General features: G+C 40.6%; 1 protein-coding gene across 10 annotated transcripts in view; it reads left to right on the top strand.

Moving 5' to 3' along the window:
* The first annotated feature begins 4167 nt into the window (after positions 1-4167).
* STAU2 (staufen double-stranded RNA binding protein 2) overlaps positions 4168-12230 on the top strand; it is a 205874-nt gene continuing 197811 nt past the window's right edge. For 9 of the 10 annotated variants that reach the window (XR_016280632.1, XR_016280631.1, XM_089517473.1 and 6 more), the window contains exon 1: positions 4168-4256. The gene's annotated coding sequence lies outside the window, so the exon portion shown is untranslated. Of the gene's footprint in view, positions 4257-4418; positions 4731-12230 lie in introns of those variants that run through there. The other variant, XM_089517467.1, reaches the window with a different exon arrangement.

Raw genomic sequence — 12230 nt, 5'->3', positions numbered from 1 at the left:
CTGTTCATTGTTTTTCAGATGCTTCGGTCCACAACTGTACACAGTATTCCAAATGCGGCTGCTCCATAGATTTATATAAAGCAGGTTTTCTCAATCTGTTGTTCTCCAGACATGTTGAATTACTACTCCCACCTTTCTCAGAAAGCATAGCCACTGATTGAAGATATTGGGAGTTGCTGTTGCAGCATGGTCTAAAAGCTGGTATATAGTGTTCTAATACTAGAGTGGGCCCTTGGTATCCATTGGGATTTGGTTCCACACCACGAACCCTCCACTGATACCAAAGTGCATGGATGTTCATTAAATTCAATTGCATACTAAGATGGCGTTCCACATATAAAGGCAAAATCAAGATTTTTTGGATTTTTAAACAATATTTTCAAGCTATGGATGGTTGAATTTATGGATATGGAGGGCCAGCTGTACATTTTTTATTTCTAACCCTTTCCTAAGAATCACCTAGGAGTAATTTGCCTTTTTATAGCAGCCACACACATTCTTACTGTGCTGTCCACCACAAAGTCAGTATCTCTGCCTTGATTAGACAGTGCCTGTTAAGTTATCATAAATCTATACGAGAGGTCAGAAATGTTTTGGTTCAAACCCTTTTTGCCATTTTGTTGCCTATTCAACCTGAGGTCCTTTTAGTTCTCTAGTATCATTGAGGATCTGTTGAATAATTCTGTATCATCAGTAAACTTAGCTGTTTCTCTTGTCAGTCCTAAGTCTATATTATTTATTAACATATTAAAAGCATCACTCCCAACAGAAATATCAATCCTTGAGGAACCCTGCATTTTCCTTCCCTCCACCGTGAAATCTATCCACTGCTTCAGGTTGTTTTACCAGTTATGACTCTACAAGAAGATTTGTTCTTTTTTAGAAGTAAACATCTAGGTTTACCAGGAAGTCTTAATAGACATTGTTTACCAGATTGTGCTTTTCTACATGCTTGTTGACTCTCATGAGAAATTCCAGGCGGTGCTACACTAAAACATTTCAGAAGCCATTATGTCAGCAATACTTTCTCTTGGTTTTTAATAATTTTATAATAATTATTTCCATTGTTTTACCTAGATATTATGCAAAGTAGTTAATAAGGCAAAGGCAAATCCTGTTCTAAACAAACAATGACTAATCTCAACTAGTGTTGTGCCATTTTGGATCACTGGAACTTGCTTAAATGATGACTTCTCAAATTCCCATTGATTCAGTTAGTCTAGTCTAATTGGATTTAGGTCACTGCGTTTTTCAATATGGTCTGCACTTTTCTTTGGTTTACTTCATCAACTTTATATTCATTTTGTCACAGTTGGTATTTCCCCATCCTTCCTTATGTGTTAAGTGACCCTTTCACATTACAGAATGATAGCACTATTATTCCACTTTAACTGCCTTGATTCCATCCTATCAAATCCTGGGACTGGCAGTTTATGGAGAAACATTTACAATTCTAAGCCAGAGTGTTCCAGTGCCCCACCAAGCTTCCAAGACCAGGATTTCATAGGGTGGCATAGGGTTAATTAAAGTGGAACAATAGCACTATAATTCTGTAGTGTGAATGGGCCCATGGTCTTGCAAAAGGAAATTGCCTTGCCTTTTATGATTTCCTTGATAATGGTTGTTAGCCCTGCTGAAATGTTTAGAGATTTCATATTCTGCTACTCTGATTTTAAATAAGCTCCAAACATATGGAGCAGGGGTTTCTTCTTAAGTATTCCCATTTTGCACACATTTTCAAATTTGAAATAGAATTTGAATTGCTCTCTATTTAGTAGTCCGCATTCACTTACATTGCATCTGGGGGCTCTTGTGCATATTAAAGATATTGTGGCCATAATAGCAAACAACCTTTATCTGTACTTCTTAAGAGTGTAATAGGACATAAAAGCACATGATACTGATACAACTCCACTCACCTACCCCTGGTTGGGAACAAGGTAAGTAAATGTATGAACTCATGTTAATTAGTGCTCTTATCTTATGTGGACTTATTGATGTACTAAATGCCACATGGGAATACATACCACAGAAAAGCATTAGTCAAGCAGGCGCATTCTTAAAGGAAAAAGAAAGCATATCTCTAATCATGTATTAAAAATCTTCACTATTTTGAAGCATTTCTGTTTCTCAATATAGTAAACTTTCAACCAAAGTATCAGTTTTTTCTCGGTACAAATTACATGAATCCCCCCCTTTTTGTATATTTAGAACATACATTTCATACATAATATGGTATATGTCTGCCAAGGCCACAAATACTCCATTTACCTGCATTATGTGTGCAGAGAAATGAAGTACTGTAGTGTTTGCACTTTTTGCAGTTCGTTGCTATATAGCTGAATGAAGAAAAGCTGCATTTTGGCCTGTAACACTGCATGTCAGATGGCTTAGTAAGGTCTATCCTTGAGGGCAAGAAGGAAATTGGCTTTTATATCCTGGGATTCTTGGGGTTTTCGCCAAGAACGTGTTCTATTCATCTGGGTAAGATATGTGGCCCAGTATGGCATATTAATGTCCACACTAGGATTATAACTGTACTCTATCCCTGTGCACTACTTTTCTACTATGCATTTCCAGAATATTCACAAGCAAAATGGCCTGTGAGAACTAGAATTAATGGTGCAAAATTATGGTAGAAAAGAAGTCACCATTTAAATTGGGAAAACATTGAAATTGTGGCATTACTGTGGAAAGTATAGAATAGATTATTTGTATAAATTAGGTCCAGTTTGAACCCTCCTTATTCAAACTTCATGACCAACGGAGAATAATTTTGTAGACATGTATGCTAATATAATTTAGTAAATTCAGTAATTAAGTTTTAAAATGTATAAACTTATCTGAAGTTACATTGGGCCCCTCTTCATATATAAAGTCCCATTACTACACATATCTGATCACATGTTTCTGTACAAGGCAAACTGTTTCTTGGTTACCAAGAGTTTGACATCTGATCTTTACAGAAGAGCATTTGTTTTAGCTGTAGGACAGAGTACTGTACATGGCCTTTCACACACAATCCAGACCAACAAAATCTATGGATACTCTGAAAATAACTGAGGATGTGTTCCAGTAGCCCTGAGCCATTCCATTCCATAACAGTCCATAGCCTTTACTAGGGTGAGTGTGTGTGTGTGTGTGTGTATACATACGTGCACACACACACAGAGCCTTTACTACATAGTCTTTACTAGGGTGTGTGTGTATGTACACACACACACACATAGCCTTTACTAGGATACACACACACACATATATATATATGGCAGGGGGTTGGACTGGATGGCCCCTGCAGTCTCTTCAAACTCTATGATTATAGATATAGATATAGATATACATACACACACACACACACACACAGCCTTTACTATGTAGCCTTTACTAGGGGTGTGTGTGTGTATATATCGGGTGTGTGTGTGTGTATATACACACACACACACACACACACACACACACACACACACACACACACACACATAGCCTTTACTACATAGCTGTTACTAGGGGGTGTGTGGGTGTGTGTGTGTGTATGTATGTATGTGTGTATATATATATATATATATATATATATATATATATAGGGTGTGTGTATATATGTGTATATATATCTATATATATATACACACACACACACACACACACACACACACACAGCCTTTACTATGTAGCCTTTATTAGGGTGTGTGTGTGTGTGTGAACACATACACACACATCCATAGCCTTTCCAAGGGTCTATATAAGTCTGTCCCTGGCTTCCCACTCACTCCACCAAATGCATAGCATCACAGAGCCATAGAGTTGGGAAGCCACAAGATCTCTGGGCCCTGATCCTCCAGAGTCCAGGCTAGTGCTCTGCAGTCAGTGTTGGGGGACCAGGGAGCCGACTGGCGCTGCAATGCCCGGAGCCGCCAGTGGGGGGCGCGGGGTCGCTCTCTGCCGGGAGGAAGCGAGAGGAGGAGAGCAGAGGCGGACGGGGCCATTTCCCTCAGAGGCGGGGGGGGGAAGGAAAGCGATGGCGCGGGTTCTTCGCAGGGGAGCGGGGCGGGCGGGGAGCGGGGCCTTCCCGGCGGGACTAGGCCTGGGCTTTGGGTGGGAGCCGGCGAGGAGGCCGCGGCTGGTTGGCGGAGGGGAGGGGAGGGGAGGGGGGCTTGGCAGTTGGTTGAGGCCGGTGGAGGCAGCGGGCGGCGGGGTCAGTTCCTCCTCTCAGTGTCTGCCGATGTGAGAGGCGCCTGCAAAGTGTCCCTCGGAAGCAGGTAACCGAGGCTCGGGGGGGAGCCGGACAGGCCCCCAGGGGCACCGGGAGGGAGAGGAGGGAGGGGGGGTGAAGCCAAGCGACCCTCCAGCATGAAGGCAGCTGGGAGACGCCTCCTTCTCCGGCTCTCCTTCCTGCCTTGCTTTTGAAGGAAGGAAGGGAGAGTTGGGCTGTGAGCCCCTTCCTGGCCCTGTGCCCCCTCTTGCCCCCCAAAACCACCACTTTGAGGGGGAGAGCGAGTGGGGTGGCTGCCCCTTGGAAGAAGAAGAAGAAGAATAACTAACAACAACAACAGTAGCAGTAGTGATGATGATGATGATGGCGATGATAACTCTGCAGACCAGAGTTAGAATCCCCTTGGAATAATAATGAAGTTGATAATAATGAAAACTACAACAACAATAACAGTGATGATGATGATGATGATGATGATGATGACAACTCTGGAGACCAGAGTTCAAATCCTGACTCAGCTGTAAGTAACTGACATCTAGATTGAGAAACACAAATGATCCTTCTGGACCATTCAGAGATCTAGCTAGCTAAGTGTTAGTCTGTGGAATCTACACAGAGAGGTCTTGCAGCACCTTTTGAGACTAAAAGGTCCAAAACAAGCACTGCAGAAATAGAGACGGCTGCCCTGACTCAATGCTAGGGAATCCTGGGAGCTGTAGTTTTGTGAGGCGTTCAACCTTGGCTGTCAGAGAGCTCAGGTACCACAACAAACTACAGCCTCATTCCCACTTACAAAAGAAAAGGCGCTTTGCGATCCGAATTGATGGATCGATTCGACAGTGGAGCGTAGTTCACACTACATTTGTCCCGCTCGCATTTTCCCCCTGTAAAATAGCCCACATTCACAAATGAATCAGTTCAAAATGGACCCACTCCAGCCAGATGAAAGGCAAATTTAAATCGATTCTAATCCACGTCTGGTTTGCGCTTGCTTGCGCAGAATTGATTTATCAAAAAAGTCACAGAAAACATCAGCGTCAAAAAGACAGGGGCTAAATGGGGGTAGCGCACGGCCCCCCTCTCCAGATCCCTTCAGCAATTTGATTCAAGTGGGATCCAGGGTCATTTGAGCATTGGATTATGACTTTGGAGACCAGGATTCGATTCCCAGCTCAGCCATGAAACCCATTGGGTGATCTTGAGCAAGTTACACTCAGCCTCAGAGGAGGGGAATAGCAAACGCCCTTTGAAGAAAACTTGCCAAGAAAATCCCATGATAGTGTTACTTTAGGATTGCCATATGTTGGAAATGACTTGAAGGCATACAACAAATATTTCAATTGAGCCGCCATGGTGTGGTGGTTTGCATGTTGGACTACAACTGTAGACCAGGGTTCAGTTCCCAGTTCTGCCACAAAACCGACTGCATGACCTTGGGCAAGTCTCCTTTGCTAGCATCCCTTCACTGGCTCCCCCTCCCTTTCCGCATTCAGTATAAGCTCCTGCTGTCCACCTTTAAAGCCCTCCATGGGCTGGCCCCTCCTTACTTATCAGACCTTCTTTCTCCTCACCTTCCCACCAGGGCCCTCCATTCTAGTAGTCAAGGTCTGCTGTCCCAGCCCAGGATTTCCTCTGCCCCATCCCTGAGTCGCCCCTTTTCACTCGCTGCCCCTCACTCCTGGAACTTTCTTCCCCCACGAACAAGAGCCATCACTTCTTTAACCAGCTTCAAAACGGAGTTGAAGAGAAGCGTTCCCAGGCCTTGCATAATTGTCGCTTGCCTCCCTGGAAGAAGATTAACCATCCATTATGAACCCAAGCCCTCCCTCCAGTCCATCTGCCTTGGTCCAGGCCTTGGAGGTAGAGAGGAACTGCTGGACCTCATCCCCTTCCCCACCACTGCTCCCTTCTCCTTTTGTGTGGTGTCTTTTTAGATTGTAAGCCTGAGGTCAGGGAACTGTCTAATTAAAAAGACTGTATGTACAGCGCTGTGTAAATTTACAGCACTTTATAAATAAAGGTTAATAATAATAATAACAACAACAACATACTCTCAGCATCTGGAGAAGGACATGGCAACTCCCATCTGAACAAATCTTGCCAAGAAAACACCATGTTAGCTTCACCTTAGGGTCACTGTAAGTCGGCAACAACAACATTTTAACTTAACGAATTGGAGCTGGGGTGAACAGAGAACCGTTTAGTGCCCAGAGTTAGTGATAGTACAAAAACAGAGAGGATATAGCTCCAGAAGGACCTAACAAAGCTCAGGAAATTGACATTGGAGTAGTTCCTGTGGATGAATGAAGACAAGTGTAGATCAATGCATTTTTTTTGTTGTGGAGTTGCACATCCCAGCGTTACATCTATGCTGATGGGATCCTATGGTGACTATTTAAGTGAGAAGGAGATCTTGGAATTGTGATGGATAACTGAGTGAGAATGTGAAATCAATGCATGGTTGCTATGAGGAGACATCTTTGGTGACAAGATTTAAAAAATATAAATTAAACTCCAAGAACCAGTGTGGTATAGTGGTTTGAGTGTTGGACTATGACCCTGGAGATGAGGGTTCAAATCACTGCTTGGCCAGGGAAACCAGCTTGGTCACCTTGGATGAAACACACATTCTCAGCCCCCGAAAACCCCCTGAGAGGATAGCCATAAGACAGAATCAACTTGAAAGCAAACAAGAAAACCTTTCCAGGAAACCATTTTTGTTTTGGGAACTGCGTTTTCTCTAATGTGTAGGATGGTAGGGCTGGGTTTTTAAATCCAAAATGTTACAGAAAACATTAAACCTTTGTGTTCAACCATAGTGTTCATACTATGGAACTGAGGAGAATATAACTGCATCTCATTAAAGTGTTTTTTCAAATGTCAGCTTTAGAGGATGGCAATGGCAACCCCTCTCTGAAGAAACTTGCCAAGAAAACCCCATGATAGGCTTGCCTTAACAGCAAATAAATTGCCAGCACAATATTGCAATGCCTTTATACAAATCTACAATACAATCACATTTGGAATACTGTGTATAGTTCTGGTAATTGTAACTCATAAAATCATTCTAGTGATGGAGAGGGTATGGGACAGGATAACCAAACTGATAAAGGAGCATCTTCCTTATTATTATTATTATTATTATTATTACCAAAGATTACAATGCTGTATTTAATCTTTTTAGTTTGGTGTGGAGACAAGGAACCAGGATATATAATTAGACATGGTGTGGAGAAAATGAACAAGTATTTCATCTCTCATTGTTGGAATCTGAATTCATTCATTGGTAGACCCATAGATGTACAGAAGCTAGCACTTAACACAGTGCATAGTTAATCTATGGAATTACTTAGAAGATGTAATGGTGGCTGCCAATTTAGGGCTAGTCTACACGTAAATGTATTGTGCAAATTGCTGTAGATTTTCACACATTTGCAATGATGCTAAATTGTCTTCACTTTCCTATCAAATTCATATCTATTCACCCTCTCTCTGCCAAAAATGCATATGAATCTATGAAAAGTAGATGGACAGGTATATGTTCTAAAATGTGTATATCGCAGATACTGCAGTTTAAAAAAAGCAAATCTTTTTTCAGTAGAAAGTCCAAATTCCTCTGAATCATGTGTGACCCGATCACAGGATATTCATGTAGAAGGAGAAGTATTTAAATCATGTAGGCAAGCCCATAGATAGCTTTAATAGGGAATTAAACACATTCATGGAGAGTGAGTCTGTCAAAGGCTACTGTTCTTGTTATTATTATCTGCTACAGGCAAAATGGCACTTGCTGGAGAACAAGTGGGAGGTTGCTGTTGTGTCTGTTTACTGTTAGTGTGCTTCATATTGGCTTATGCTTGACCACTGTCAGAACTGATTGTTGGTTTGATCTAACAAGGTTTTCTGTTTCCATTTAAGTCCTGCTCTAGTTATTGAACATGGTTGCTGGCCTTATTGTTTGTGAGAAAGCTGGTCTCCTTGCTATTTCCCTCTCTCCTTCATGGCTGTATTTGAATGAGGTCTGGTTTTTTTATTCAGATGAGCAGCATGTAGTGGAGGCTTCACAGCCTGTGCACTTGTTCATGCCACAGTATTGAATATGGAAATATTGATGTTTTCATCATTGATTTCTAAAGCTGAAGTATTCAGACTTTTGAATAAGGTTCCATTGATGTGGGGTCTTAGTTCCAAGTAAGCATGAGCAGAATTGCATGTTCATTTAACTTAGTTAAGTCTTAATTGTTTAGCTGGGCAGAAGGCTTAATACTTGAAGAAACATTAATTGAAATCTTAAATTGGCTGAAGATTATACCAGCTATAAATAACTGTTAACATCTGAAATACATGCTCTTTCCCCCCTCCAATTCAGCTAATCCATAGTGTTGTTGTATTATGTCTTGGGTTACTCATGTTATCAATAATAATAATAATAATAATAATATTTATTTCTATACCGCTTTTCCACAGTGATCAAAGCGGTGTACATAGTAAAATTATTAAAACAACATAAAATTAAAACCACATTACATTAATTACATTATACAATTAAAATCCAATTCATAAGTGTATGCAAGTGAGAGGGAGGAAAGGGGATCGAGCATAACTTCAGTGTACATGGGGGAATGCTTGGTTAACAATTCAAGGGAGGTAATGAGACGGAGCTCCTTGGGAAGACTATTCCAATGCTTGGGGGCCGTTACTGAAAAGGCCCTCTGAGAAGTAGTAACATATCTCGAAGTAGGGACTTCGAGCAAGTTCTTCCCGGTTGTTCTGAGAGTGCGGGGCGGATTATATGGGGAGATGCGGTCCTTCAAGTAACTCGGGCCTTTCTCCATTGAAGCTAGGACAATGTACATGGCCATTCCCTTTACTCTATCTTCTCAGGAACTCTGTTATACTGATTAGGCTGAAAAGTGGTGACAGACCTAAGGCTGCCCAGTGAGTTTTATGCTTTAATAGACCTTGAACCTGGGTTTTCTTTGTCAGACCATCTCTGGTACACCATCGTGAGAACTTTCCCATATTATCCTAATCAAGTACATTGAGTTAAATGAGATTATTCCCAGTAAGTATATGCAGGATTATATTCTTAAGAATGTTTAAAATATGATTCATATATTATTTTAGAGATCTTTCTAGCAGTTACATAAGGTTAGTGTTGTCCATCCCCTTGTGGTAGGTGTGTGACTGAAGAGCCAGCAGTGTACCAGGTCACACTCATATCCCTAAAACCATTTAGTGAATTCACAGCTGCAGCAAGAGTTGGATTTGGGATTTTATAGTTTACACATTTCTATATGATAGTGCACCAGCTAACATGTCTCATTCCATTTGTAAAGTGGACCAAATTTTAAAAGAGTGGGATATAATTTTTGACACTTTAAATTCATGTGCTTAAATAACTGTGCTCAATACACTAAAGTGAATTCAATAAATGTTATCTACTCAGTATTGCAAGATGCAGCACTGTGCATGCACACCTCAATTGACAAAGCCTCTGATAAAGATGTTACTTTTTACAAAGTCTTTTTATGCCTGCCTCTGCAGCCTCCCTTTTCCTTCTTTTTCTCTGACTGGTACAAAGCATTGGGAGAAGGCAGAAGAAGGGGTGGAGAAACACAGTCTTTTGATGCCAGGTTGCAGCATCATGTCTGCTGTAAGCAGTGTAATAAAACTTGAGCTAAGAAGAGAAATGGGAATGGGATTTTACTCTAGCAGATTTATAGCTGTGTGTGCCTGCCTACAACAGACAAGGTAAACAGTAGATGACTCCAGAATCTCTTCTTAGCATACTTGAACAGCCAAACACAACAGGGAAAGCAGATCAACTTGTCTCACTAACTACCACCAGGATATTATAAACAAAAACAAGCACATAGATTTCAAAGTTTGGCCACTAAAACAGAAACCATAAGACTAGTGAAGGCTGGCAAAAGAATGAAAAAAAAATCACCCTGGATATATTTTGGAGTGGTCTCTAGAAAGTTCAGAATGTTTTTAAGTATAAGTATACAATACTTGCCTGACTTGGTTGTTTCATTTCACATGTGTATATTGTTAGTTTTTAATAAAATGTTTGCTGAAACATGTCAAACTGTTCTTTTTGTTTGTGGCAGAGGCACCTTTCCCTGTTTTTTCTATGTTATTTCTACCTCGGTATTCTATTGAAGAATGACCAGGAATCTAGCTACTTGACTGAGGTGTACCTGTATCAACTTTTCAGTCAATGTCATTTCTTATGTGAAATTGAAGGCTTTCATGGCTGGCATCCATGGTTTTTTGTGGGTTTTTCGGGTTATGTGGCCATGTTCTAGAAGATTTTATTCCTGACGTTTCACCAGCATCTGTGGCTGACATCTTCAGAGAATGCTTGCCTGGAAAAAGTGGGTCTATATATACTGCGTGAGCCCAGGAATGTAGGAGTGATTTGCATGTGGCCTGAGGCCTGCCATCAGCACAGAACAATACGCATGTGCAAATCACTCCTGCCTTTCCAGGTCACACAATATATATAGCCAAGTCCTCTCTGGCCATGAAAGCTTTCGACTTCACAAAGAAGAGAGTGTTGCATGTTTCCTTATGAATCCACCATCTTTGAATATTAGGCCTTTGTACTGAGGTATTGCATGGTATACCACAGGACATTTTCCCTAATTTGCCAGTTTGACAACGAACATTTGTTTTTCTTCAGTATGTATGCTCCTGATGTTACATGTCTTTTGCTTAAGGAGCAGACAGCTATGCAAGTTTTCCCTGTTAATTCTCAGGCAGTAGATGTTAAACACGTGTTAAAGAAATGATCACATGATGTAGTCATGCTACAGAAATAAAACAGTTTGACATCACTTTAACTGCCATGACTCTATCCTGTGGAATCCTAGGATTTTAGTAGATTTGTAGACCAGACTGAATAAGTCACCAAACTATAAAACCCATGATTCCACGGGGTAGAGTCATGACAGTTGAAGTGGTGCCAAACTGCTTCATTTTTGCAGTGTGGAAACCAGGCCTGTTACATGAAAGCCAGTTCTTAAGCTTACAGGTCCATCCACGATAAACATTTCAAGAAGCAAGTCCAAGGATTAACACATTAGGACTTCAACTTTAGAGTACAGTATATCAATTCAATTTCTATATTAAACTGGTTAAGATTGGGCTGCATGTTGATATATACCTAAAACGTCTTAGTTTTGATACCTGGCTTACAGTTTTTTGGGGTGAACTCCAGTACTGGACTGCATATCCACGCTACCAGCAACGGTATATGCACAGTTTAAACTGAATTCATCTAAGTGACCTATTTAAAGCAAAGCTGTACAAAAGAAAAAAAGTATGCTAGCTATAAAGGTCCCTTGGCGTCTACTCTTAAACAACAGAACTCTTTGGTACAACAAAGCTGTCAGTTTGGTACTGTCTGCATTGTTACCCATTGAGAGTTGGTGTTGCTGACAGGCATGAAAATAGCAATGCTCTTTTACATTGACAAGGGTCAATATTGAATCAAAAATATATCATCAAAGTGGGCCAGTGCTGGAACATTCTGCTAGATCAGACTTGGCAGTTAGCTCTGTTACAGCTGCTTAGATCAGACTTGAATATTTCCAAATAAATGGTCTTAGAACTGTTATGGTTTCCTTTTTCCATTGGACGACCAGGAGGGTTAATTATATACCATTGTGCTGAACAGGTAAACATCTAGTTCAAGTTCTTTGAATAAAAATTCTTCAAAAATATACCTTAAGTTTCATTGCTACTCATTAACATTTCTTCTTATTTTAAAATTAATCAGCTAAAGCTTTAATTGACAAATTTAGTGATCAATGTTATAATGCATTATATATACATATAAAGGGTGTCTAATGTTGCCACCATTAGAAAAGTGTGGATGGTAAATTTTAAAGAGTAACTTTTTAGAGAAGCCCATATTAGTCACATTATATAAAATGTTATTACATGTTAGTAGCTTGCTACCTTTTTGTTAGTGCTTAATTACTTTATAGAATATGTTTTAGCAAACAAA

This window comes from Sceloporus occidentalis, unplaced genomic scaffold, assembly GCF_023333645.1.
Source record: "Sceloporus occidentalis isolate IW3139 unplaced genomic scaffold, rSceOcc1.0.p SCAF_3, whole genome shotgun sequence".
Classification (NCBI taxonomy): Eukaryota; Metazoa; Chordata; class Lepidosauria; order Squamata; family Phrynosomatidae; genus Sceloporus; species Sceloporus occidentalis.
The sequence above is the reverse complement of the archived record's forward strand: the minus strand, read 5'-3'. Positions and strand labels throughout refer to the sequence as shown.